Here is a 12,117-nt window from a genome sequence, read left to right on the forward strand (position 1 = left end):
GGATGCCTGTAACCCAGCATCCTGGAGCCAAGCAGGCGACAGAGCATCCACCACCCTCAGAAGAGCCTGGTCCTGGTGCGGTGCGTGAGTCGGCGGGAGCCAGGTTGTCCTATGTGAAACCCCAGGCCTCAAGGCGGCTGCTTTAGGCGTCAAGTTGAGCGGGGTATGTGTGCCCTCTTGGGGAAAGGGTAAGAAATGGAGTCTGACTATCTCTTCTGGGTTGGGGTAAACTGGGACACCCCCCACCAACACATGTCCATATGCAAGTTCCTCCCACCCGCCCTCTTAGGGGCGCAGAGACCCTGTCTGTGTGGAAGTGGAGAAACCCGATCTCCTACAGAAGCCGAAGGCCCAGGCGCAAGCAAGTGGAGCGGGTTCCGAGACCTCAGCTCTGGGGTTGCGGACCCCAAAAACGGAAATCCACGCAACCACCCGAGCCTGGCTATTGGCGAGTCCGGGCGAGCTCCGCGGGGCCGAGATGCGGGAAGAAACAGCCCAGGGGCGGGAGCGCTGCCCGCCGAGGGTAATCAGCAGAGCCAAGCCTCGGGGTCGAAGTCCTAAAGTTACTAATCCCGCGCTGAGGTAGTGAGCGTGCCTCAGACCGCCCGGGGCGGTCATTTGAGCGTGTTTACTTAAGGACTTTGCAAGCCTAGGGCGCGCGAAATAGTCGGATTTCCAGCGAGGCAGCAAATATTTGCAGGCGGGAGAAAGAAGCGGAGCCGGGCCGCGCCGCCGCGTCCCTCCCTCTGGAGCCGCGGCGCCGGCTTGGGCGGACCCGACCGCGCTGTTAAAGACAGAAAAGAAGCCGGGAACCTGCTAGGCTGCGGGGTGGGGGGTGGGGGCGTGGGGGGCGGGGACGGCGCAGAGCGGTACCAAACACCAGAAACTGGAGCGCAGTCCCGGCCCTGGCGAGCCGGAGAGCTGGGGGAGAAGTCCCTGCCCATTCCAGCTCGATCAATCTTCCTGGCTACGATCAGTCAATAAAAATGGTGTGAAGCGGCCGTGGTCGCTGAGAGTCTGGAGAGGAAGTGGAGGCCAGAGGTGTTGAGGCCGGCGCCGGCGCCCCTCACCAGCCGGGTTCGCGGCCCCGCAGTCTGCAAACCTCAGGCCCGGGCCCTGTGCTTTGCCAGGAACTGCGGGCGGCCTGGCGGGGCCTTTAATTGGGTGTCTCAGTTTTAACAGTGTCCATTGTTGGAACAATTAGCAAGAAACAATAAGCACCAAGAGACATTTGATTCCCAGTGCGGGCTGCCGCCAAAACCAGGGTGCTCGGGAAGATTGGCCAGGCTGCCTAGGATGGAAGGTCTGGTTGGGGAGGTGCAGGTTCCTTTTCCCTGCCTGTTTTATCTCAGCCTTGGAAGCTGTAAAGAGGAGACTGGGGCAAGAGTAACCTGAGCCAGGCCACGAGGGAAGCCGGTCCCCAGCCTCGCTAGCTCTTGCCAGGAGCCCTTGAGACCGCAGTGCCTTCTGGCAGCGCGCGTCCCCGCTGCAGCCGCCGCGCGCGGATCCCCAATGCCTGTTAGAGAAGAGCCAGGAAGACTGAGACGTGGAAGCCGATTTCCTTTTCCCTTTGCCTTGGGTTCCCTCCTCGGTCACCCGAACCATAGACGAATTTCCTTCCCTATGGGAGGAGGAGGAGCAAAGGAGAGACCCCTGCTCCTGGCGAGGTACACACCTCCCTCCTCACCGGAGCGGGTCTCAACTGCCCCCTCCTCCGACTCGGCCCCCGGATTAGGTTACCTTGGCCGGGCGAGGATTTTTACTGGATACGAGAATAGCACAGGTAAAGCTGTATAAACAGCTCTCCGGCTGCCGGGCGGGAGGGTTACGCCGGGGACACTGCCCAAGGCGCCACTGCGGGGCCAGGCTGTGCTGGCGAAACCACTGGAGAGCCCGCTCCGGCGCGGTGCCCGACGATCGCACAGGTTAAATATATATTATTTGTCATTGCAGTTCCCACCCAGACTCCCTTTCTCTTTCCCGCATAAGCTGAAATGCAGAGTGGGAAACAAAATCAAAACGTGACGAGAAAGCAACGGACAGTGGACAAAACTAGTTGAGGATTCCGGCTCAGCAATGTTGATCCTTTTCGAATAAACTCCAGGACTTAGAATGTAGAAAAGGACCCAAAACACTCGGCAACGGGAAAACGTTGGCGATAGAAGCGTCCAAGAGGGAAACCCATAGGAATAGGGCAAAAGATTTCTGCACGCGCAGCTCTTTCTGGCTCCCACGCCCACCGGCCCAGGGCCTGGTGTCTACATTCCCTGTGAAATGAGCCATCAATTTCGGGGGGTGTGTGGTTCGATTTACTGTTTTTTGGTTTTGTTTTTTAATTCATCTGTCACCATTTAAAGCTAGGAAGGAAACCCGCCCAGGCCAGGAGGAGTAGCGAGCGAGCTGTGGAGAGTCAAAGAGAGATGAGCTGTGCTGGGAGATTTCCCCCTCGCACTCCGCCCCCAGCCCCAGCCCCAGCCCCAGCTTTGGCAGGGGCCTCCAGCTTCAAGGGACCCTGGCCTTCCCTCCGCCACTACCACCTTTTCACGGGTTGAGAAAACCCCTGATTGTAGTTAAGATAAAATTTGGGTAGGTAGGGATGTAGCGGAAAGGGAACACCGGCCGGGAGAAGACCGGGGATTTCTGCTTTCGGGTATAACAATGCACGCGTGAGGGGGGGTGTTAACGAGGGGAACCCCCGAGGTTGGGTAGGAGAGAAAGAGCTTCCCTTAAGGGTGATTTGAAAGGAATTCGAGTCACCCTGGAGGAAGGGTGAATCTCCCAGCTCGTCCAACCTCCTGGCCTTGGCAGTTTGGAGGACAGGTGGTAGCCCCAGGAGAAGAGGAAGAATGGGGGTGTCCCAGCGTGGTGACGTCTGTCTCTTCGGCCACAGGCCGCTTACCCTGCCGCCTACGGCATTACTGATTCCAGCCAGGGACTCGCTGCTTTTAGATCATGACTCTCCTTTCAAGACGACCCTCAGGCCGAACCGCTGAAACATCCAACTCTGGCCCCATAGCCCAGAAAAGGCGAACCCGACGGTGGGATGCACCATTTGAGCGCCTGGGATACCCGGTCGAAGTATTTTTCGGGTGAAAAGGGGTGCTCATGGGGCTTAGGCCTGTCCCACTCCCCTTGGCCTCCCAGCATTCCCAGCTGGTCGCCCACCACTTTGCGATCACCCATCTTCAAAGCCACTAGTCAGCCATAACCCTCTGCTAGGCTGACTTCCCTTGGTCCCTCTGGTTTGGCATTGCAGATGGGCTTTATCTAGGGATATTGTGCGGATTTTCTTTTCTTTTCTTTTCTTTTTTTCTTTCTCCTTCTCCTTCTCCTTCTCCTTCTCCTTCTTCTTCTCTAGATTAGCCTGAGGAACTGGAATGTGATTGTTTCGAGACAATCGACCACGGGCGTGAAGGTGGGGGGCAGTGTTCACAGCAGGGGTAAGGGAAATGGGGAGGTGATTCTGTACAGATCCTGGAGACACTGGAGGCAGGCTTTTAAAACCACTAATCGTTTCTGTTTTCGGAGTGCTGAAAATCCCTCAGTAAAAGCCATGAATCCACCCAGCTCAGAAGTGCAAAAAAGAAGGATTTGGCCCTCGCCTGGTCAGCGGCTGTCCTCTGCCGGCGGTCTCTTCCAGCCAGGCCCCGGCTCACGGTCGACTCTCCGCTGCCTGCCACCTCGTGGACCTTCAGCAATTTGTTATATAAAATGAAACACCAACTAGACACACGCTTCTATTCTTCACTGCGCTGTAGACCCTCGGCGACGGCGCAATATGGGGACCATGGCCAGGGGACTTGGCAACTGTTTTTTTTCTTATCCTTTCTGACAGCCGCGCCCAAGCAACCACACTCCAGTCCCAGTTGGCCCAACAGCAAGCATGGGGTCTCCCGTGGCTTACCCCCCTCCTTGTTGCAAAGCCTCTTTCTGCTTATAACAATCATTAAGAAAAAGATCAGAAATGTTTGGTTTGCACACAAAGACAAAAGCAGGACAGAAATGTACACTTAGGTGTAAAATGGCTCAACCACCAAGCATGTAATATTGCAGTGCATCTTAGAAAAGGTTAAAAATAACCCAGTACTAGAGAACATAGAAGGCTTCTTATTTGCCCCCACATAAGCTATCAGGATCCCTAATTCTTTGCCACCTTCTACAGTTTCTGGACACAAATAGCCAGAAGGGGTCTCAGCCATTTGGCTCCTGTGTATCTGCCCCTTCCCCAGTTTTTTAGTGTAACTCCGGGCTGCTGGACATCCCAAAAGAAAGACTCTACCAATGAGTGCCCAGAAGCACAGCTCTCCTCCCTTCACTGTACTTCTGCTTGACCCCATTCACTTCTTTTTTTTTAAATTTTTTAGTTGTATATGGACACAATATCTTTATTTTTATTTATTTATTTTTATGTGGTGCTGAGGATCGAACCCAGGGCCTCATGCATACAATACAAGCGCTCTACCACTAAGCTACAACCCCAGCCCCCCCCCCATTCACTTCTTATGCAAGAAGGTGGAGTGAAAATATTAAATAAAGGAAAGTGCACACTGCCCCATGTCCAGGCTTTTGGTGGGGAACAGAATAGCCCCAGCACTGTTTCCCCCCAATGCTGGCAGAGGCAGCTTAGTGGGATGGAGGGTAAGCTGTGGACCGCTGCCACTCATTCACATCCTCCAAACCCAGCTACCTTCTCAAGCCAGGAACCTTAGAACTTGCAGAATGACTGCCTTAAATAAACCTAGAAGTTGGGCCTTCTGTTTGATTCCACTGTGAGAATCAATCAATAAGCAAAGCCCCATGCGACCTGACACCCACTTCGGTCTTGGACTGTCTGCACTGACACCACATCCCAACCTGGGTTCAAACCAGCAGGAAACAATTGTATTCTTCTGAATGGCACACAATTTAATAGTAAACATCCTCCCCATAAACAGCACGTTGGACCCCCACCCTCAAAGCATCTCACTTAGAAACACCTGGATGGACTCAACCTGCCTGGCTGGTACTCCCTGGTCTGCAGTCTGTCAACCGGAGGAATAAGCCACCACCACAACCTTTTCCACAGCAACAGAAAAAGGATAGAAGGACCTCTGAAATGCTACTTCAGTGTTTGTCTCTTCAAAGTTCTCAGTCTCCCATTCATTACCCCAGGGTTCTAGTGAATTTGGGCTATGGGAGAGGAGAAAGGGATCAGAAAACATGGGAACCAAACCCAAACTGAGGGGAGATGCTGCAGTTAGACTCACTTCCACCCCGTGCCCTTGGACAGAATCACCAGTGTCAGTTTCTTCAAGCACCCTGCAGTATCCAAGAGTAAGAAATTACATTTATAAAAGCAACTGCCTGGCCCGGATTCACTAGTCTTCCTATTATCTGTCTTTGTGGGGAACTATGAACGATGTCTTGCAGGTCTAGGGTCCTGGGAGAAAGTCCAAATCTTGTCCCAGATGCCCCTCCTGCTCCTCACAACCCCGGTTACTCCCTCCGGGAAGCTGCGGTTTTCTCCCCACCTGAGGATGCTTCTGAAAGCAAAGGTGCCTCCCGACCACCAGCTGCTCGAGATGATGCCAGGTTCTGACACATCTGGGCTCCAACTTTATCATGGAGTGCACATCTGTTTCTTTAATTATATGCAGAGACAATGAGCTCAACATACACTTGTAAGCAGAGGAAAATAAACACGAAATTGACACTTGGACACTGCAGCCACCTTGGGAGAAGGTTCCTGAGCAAAATGGCTTTTCTCCAATCCTCTGCCCTCCCTGCAGAGGAAAACCATTCCCACCAGCTCTTATTTTTCTGTTCAGTTTTTCTTTGCATTCCTAGTTCTACTAACTGTTTTCTCCAAACAAGGACACACACACACACACACACTGCTCGTCCAAGGTCACCGCAGAAAGCCCAACATTTCCAGTGACCAGAAAGAACAATAAGGACTGGGGTCTAGTTCACTTTCTTCCAGGACCTCCTCCTCTAATTCTCTCCACGTGGAGCAGGGAGAGGGAATAGAGAGAGAGGGTAGAGAGCTATATCCACTGACCTGGGCAGCTTGTTCCTGAGAGCAGCTGTTTTTTATTTTTTTTTCCCCCACTTGCAGAAGATCTGAAGGCAGAAATGACAGGCAGAGTTCGCTACAGTGGCCGCCGCTGCCGCCCTCGCCGCTGGAACTGCTTACCGCATCTCAGGCGGGCTTCCAGCGAGAGGTAAAACCTGGGTGATGTGCACCCTTCCTAGGAGCCCCCTCCCCTCCGCCTTCCCATGCTCACTGTAGAGAGCGGAGCTCTTCCGGGTTGCGAAGGGGGGAAAAGGAGGGAGGGAAGAAGAAAGAAGAAGGGAATGAATTTCACCCCCTTTTGCAAACATGCAAACCGCACATCAGGGGTGTGTGAAACCGAGAGAGATGGGGGTGGGGGGGCCAAGAAAGACTGCCTGAAATGCGACCTGCCCCTGGCGCCTACAAAGCCAGCCCACTGTCTTCTGGCAAGGTTGCAATTAACACTATATATGTCATCAGTAGCATTGACTGGGTCATTATCAAAGATATAAACACATTTTGGGCATTTTCTTCCCAATTGGGGACCCAGTGAAAACGACTAGGCTGCAGCTGGTGACAATCATTAGCAAGGCCAGCAAACTAGTGCTTTTGCCTCTAGGACTTTCCGGCTCCCTCTCCATGTTTCTGTTGATATGATGCCTCCAAATGCCTATTCTACCTTCATCTCTCTTTAGTCGCAGTTGGCTAATAAAAGTTAGAAGCAGGACTTTTTGAGACTTGGCCTGGCTGCTACCCTGACCCTTTCCTTGGAGGACAGAAGAATATTTAGAAGTAGGGATATCCATGGGCACAGGAACTGGAGATTTGAGGAGGAATCTCCCTAGGGGTCCCAACTCTTTTTAAGAAGAGTTCTAGGGGGGTGGAATCTACATTCAAGGAGAATCAGATAAGGGAGAAGGAATCAGCAGCATCCAGAGATAAAATGTTTGAAGGAAAATCACCCTATGTGACTACCCAGAGCCCAGTACACTTCAGTCCTTCCCTTCAAGCCCCGCCCCCACCCCTTTACTATCCCTACCCAGTGGCGAGGAGGTCAAAATCATCCACGGAGAGAATCTGTCATGAATAAGTTTCAGCAAGAGTAAAATGAAACTCTATAAACATTGGGGTAGAAAGGTCAGGGTCCATTTGTTTTGACAGGTAGAGTTTTCCCTTCACAATATTTATACAATAAGAATATGGAGACTGACTTTAAAAATAAATCAATCTTTGGGGAGAAATAAAACAAAATTTGTCCATGGCTGGGCCAGGAAGTCCAGAGGTTTCTAGTGCTCCAACCGATTGGGTAAGATGGAGTTGCCCAGTTTCATAGGACAACGTGTTTGGGGGTGGCCATTCCGTGTCAGGAGGACAAGGCAATTGGTCAGTGGCTCTGGGAGAATTGGTGGTGTGGATGGAGGTGGGCAGAGGCCAGGGGACGGAAAGGTGGGAGGGCCGAAGAGAGCCAGGAACCGCGCAAGGGCAAGTGCCCCAGATGGGGAGGAGAGAACCAGTAAGGGGCGATGCCACTTTTGTGGATTGGGCAGCAGCTGTCCGCGAGATGGGCATTCTTGTCCCCTTTAGCCTGTTACTAGTCCCGTAATCCTGAAACCCCGACCATTAATACTCCCCACCAGCTAGATGGCAGCGCCCTCGGGGTAGGTTTAAGCCCAGAGTGGGCGAGTGCAGTGTGTCCCTTGCTAAGCTGGCCAGGAGAAGGGGGCCTCCCTGCCCTTAAGGGAGCACCCCCTCTGCCCACCCATCTTCAGGAACACAGCCCCTCCTCCGTGTTCCTACTCTGTCCCTCCCGCCTTTCGCCACTAAGTGGCAGAGCCACGTTCTTCAGCGGGTTCCGAGGACAGAGAAAGAAGTCCACTCTCTCGACAGCTTGCACTCAACCTGTTGCCCCCGCGCACCTCGGGGGCTCCCTGGACAGTGCCAGGAAGGGCTCGGCCCCCGGGAAGAAGAGTGTCGCTGGCATCTCTGATCCCTAGAAGGTCATCACACCGCCACTTTCCTTGTAGCAAGCTGCTTAGTGGGAACTAGGGTAGAGACTCAGGGAGGGACTGATCTGTCACCCAGGTAGTGACAGTTGTCTCTTTGCTGCGGGTGTTAGCTCTCCTTCAACACGCCACTAAGCCGGTGGGGTCATTTGTATCTTTCTCCAAGCTTCCCTCTTCGGTTTCTTGTCCCCTTAAGTTTCTCATTCTCCCTTCTCTCCTTTTCTCTTCCTATCCCCCTGATTAGCCTCCTACGGTAAAGCCCTTTCCCCCTTAGAATCTAGGTCCCGCGACTGCATCTTCTCAGACCTAAGGAGGACTTCCTTCTTTCCTCTCCTACCCTTTCCATACTACCCTGGCCACCTAGTCCCCTCCCCTCCCCCGCACCCCCACGGACCGGCGATCTTTCCTACGCTGGTTCCCGTCGGTCTGGCGGCCTTGCTCCCAGTTCCTTTTCTGCTGATGCGGGCACTTTCTTGTCTCCAGGTCTAAAGTGGTAAGGGGTTGCGAAATGTGACCGCATGCACACGGTTCCCCTGCCACCCCAATTCTATCTTTGACTGCCAGAGAAACTCAGGCTTTAAGAAGAAAATCCAAAGGACTTCATAAAATTAGAATTGCTTCTCAATGTAATGGTCAGACAGGGGTAAGATTCAGCCAGCTGGACATGTCTTGCTATCTCGGTGGACTTAAGGGTGGAAATGCTGCTAATTGGGAAGGATTATTCCAGAAGAATTTGGGGAGATTTGAGGGTAGGGAGGAAGTGGGATAGAAAAAGGAGAGAATTTATTCTGAGAAGTAAACAAAGTGAGGGACCCGCTCCAGTCGCTTAGTCACACTTCCTGGGCAGAGGGACTGAAGATTTATTCCCGATCCATGGACATCCGCCTGGCACACTGCAAAGATATTGCTTTAATGAAGCTATAAGTCGCTTTCTGAATTTTAAAAGCTCTCACTCTGGCTTGCTGATTCGTGATTCAAGTCTGTCTGTGCATACATACACCTGTGGGTGAGACAGAGAGAACCAGGGAAGAGAAACTGACACGCCGGTATTTGGGCAATGGAGAATGAGTGACTCAGAGGTGGCACTAATCTAACCCCTCTGAGAAGACATGGTGGTTCCACTTCCAGGATTTTAGTGAATCTTTTCACTGAGGAGATTTTTGTGTTTAGAGGACACCTGGAGAACCAGCCCAAGGCACACACACAGCTCTTGGCCACACAGACACGGAAGCTGCAGCGCTAATCACCTTTTCCTTCACTCCACATCCATATATCCTGCTTCGGATCTCCCAGACTCCATTTCCCCTCTGTGGAGCACCTACTGCTGGCCTTTTAACCAGTTACCCCTGGCTCGGCTATCATCCATCTCAGACAGATTCAGAGTTGACCCACCTGGGGAGACAGACTGAGTCTCCTGGGCCTGGAAACAGAACATGGCTTTGAGACTCTTCCTGTCGGCAAACATATCATCTTAACTGGCACCACCAGCAACTGCTTTAAATCCCTCTGGTGTGTTCAGCAAGTTTTCCCAGGCCACAAGCTAAGGCATTTAATTGGACTTTAAAAATAAAGTCACTGGGCTTATGCAGGTAGAAGATTGATCAGTAAATAACTAATAGATAATAGAAGCACTCTGTCCAGATCTTTTCGATGGCCATGGAGATATAAAGTTCACCTGTTAGATAAAGAAAAAGGAAACCCCATAGGAAGAAATAAACACTGGTAGAATCTCCTGTCTTTCTAAGAATGTGGGGCCACAGCATCCAGTGTTCTACCTACGGTTGGGGGGACCGTATTTGTAATGTATTTGTATTTGTTCTTCCAAGCTCCTGATATCCCATTTATTTTCCCTAAAACACTGGAAACACCTTTCTTTCTTCCCATCAGTCATCAGCATCATCCCCTTTTTCAATTTTTAAAACCTTCCTCATATATTCTCAGATTGATTGGAGTCTTTAAAGTGCACTCTGCCGGATGAGAACATACTCAAATATTAGCCTTGGTTCCAAAGTTCTAATCTTTCAATCCCATTCATAGATATTTATTATAAATATGCAGGGGGAGGGGGGATTGGGGAGGCTTAAAGGAGCTAAGGCATAGAATCCAATTCTTTCCTCCCCCCCCCTTCTTCCTTTTTTCCTTTTAACAGAACATTTTTATTAAACTCAACTCTCAGGACTGTGACTATGTCTTCCTAATCAAGAACTATGGCCTGATTGGGGGCAGGTGGCAGTGGGGGGCTTGGGTAATATGGAATTGTGGACATCTCAAATGAAAGTTTCAAAAGCAATGACTGGAAATTAAAAAAAAAAAATCAGACCTATTCCACCCAGGCGCCCTAAATAAATAGCCCCGTTTGCAAATTCCTATCAATTATTACGTGATGGGAAAAAAATCCTATCTGAAAATAAAGCACGTGGACGTGGAGAATTTTAATTAAATCTTACTGTGGATATAATAACATGGAAGTGATTTTTCATTCGGCGCTTGCCTGCTCACCAGTGTTTTATGGCGTTTTCTTGCCTCTGACTTTATTTTAAAATATTAGACGAGGTGGAGAATTATAAACGACTCTTTCCTTATCTGTGCTGCTCACATATCCAGGATCAGAGGAGCTGATTAAGAAAGAAGTCAGAGGCAACGTTGGATTCATAATGATTTGGAATAATGAATCCTTATCTCTGCTTTCCAGATTATCTGCCTTTCAGCTCCCAATGTTTTGTTACATGGGATAATTTATTGCATCTAATACATCACAATGAATCTGATGGTAGAAAGTGATGGCCAACGTTGTGAAAAGGGGGCCCTTATTTTTTTATCCCGGGGCAATGAAACTGCTTTTTGCAGTTTTTAATTGGGAAAATATAAGGTAGATCTGATAAAAAAAAAAAAAAAAGAGCTGGGTATCATCTTGCCTTGCTCGTGCTTTACCACGCTGCTCTTTAATTAGTGTGTCAATTTCAGGCTGAAATTAACAAGATCGACCTGAAACCAGCGCTTCGTTTCTCCCCAGTGCCGAGATCCTAATTTTTAACACGATTTATTTTTATGAAAAAGGAGATAATTAATCATAAACACTGTCTAAAGCACAGGGCCAAGTTAAGATAAAATGCCATTTGCATCTTTATATAGAAAGATACCAATAATGTTAATTTTTCTGAGATTTTCTCTCTCTTCGCCATCTCCGCCCCCCCCCAGCCACAACTCCTCCTTCAGTTACCCACTCCAACCCCATTCCTAGTAAATAAGAAAAAAATCAATTCCAGGTTTGCTGAATATTCGTTACTCTTGTTTATAAAAGTGCATCATATATATATATATATATATTTTCCAGATCTCCTGACTTTGTTGACACATGAAGAATATGCATAGAATTAATTTTTATTTTTTTTAGAAAAAAAGGGTGGGTGGGTTCTCCCAAATGGCTCCCACCTACTCTCATCAACTTCCTTCCATTTTTGAGTTAGAAGAGGACACACATCTCATTTAATGGCTAATTAGTTTCAATAATTGGCATTTTTGTTTCTTTTGTCTTTCCTCCTAATACCAAAAGAACAAAAGCATCTAAAAGCAACAGGCTTTACTGGTCTCTTAGAGGACAGATTTCAGAATCTAAGGCTAACCCTGCACTCCCCTCCCAGAGTCTGACAACACTAGCAATGTTCCAGTTTAGGGATGGAGAAGGGGCAGGAGTCCTTGGTAATTTGCTCTTTAAGCTTTTTGTGCCTGTTGATTACTTTCTGGTTGCTTGGATTAAACAATCGTTGTGAATATGCAAACTAGTGAGAGGAGATTCATACTTATTCGCTCTCCAATTGTTCTTCCTGACGTCAGATCATAATTTCTCAGTAATTGGATGGCTTGCACCTGAATACTTTTTGTCTGAAATTCTCCACATTTTTTTTTAAGATTGTGGTAGATTTTGTACTGGGAGGTGGATTCTGATTCTTATCCTTCTTCTTTTCCTCCTCCATAATTACTTTATCTTCTCTGTATTTTCCATTTTTTTCCTTCTTCCCTAGATGTAAGAATGTTTTCTTCTTAAAGTGTGAGGATCTGGAGTTCTCTGGGACTGTGATT

At 49.6% G+C, this 12,117-nt stretch overlaps 1 protein-coding gene across 1 annotated transcript in view; it reads right to left on the bottom strand.

The window, feature by feature from the left end:
• Nucleotides 1-6,203, bottom strand: part of Gata3 (GATA binding protein 3) — a 30,395-nt gene extending 24,192 nt beyond the window's left edge. The window contains exon 1 of the mRNA XM_046442353.2: nucleotides 6,041-6,203. The gene's annotated coding sequence lies outside the window, so the exon portion shown is untranslated. The remainder of the gene's footprint in view (nucleotides 1-6,040) is intronic.
• Between the last annotated feature and the right edge of the window lie 5,914 nt (nucleotides 6,204-12,117).

Source organism: Marmota monax, unplaced genomic scaffold (genome assembly GCF_021218885.2).
Source record: "Marmota monax isolate L192 unplaced genomic scaffold, Marmota_monax_Labrador192_F-V1.1 WCK01_AAM20220418_F8-fsc00072, whole genome shotgun sequence".
NCBI lineage: Eukaryota > Metazoa > Chordata > Mammalia > Rodentia > Sciuridae > Marmota > Marmota monax.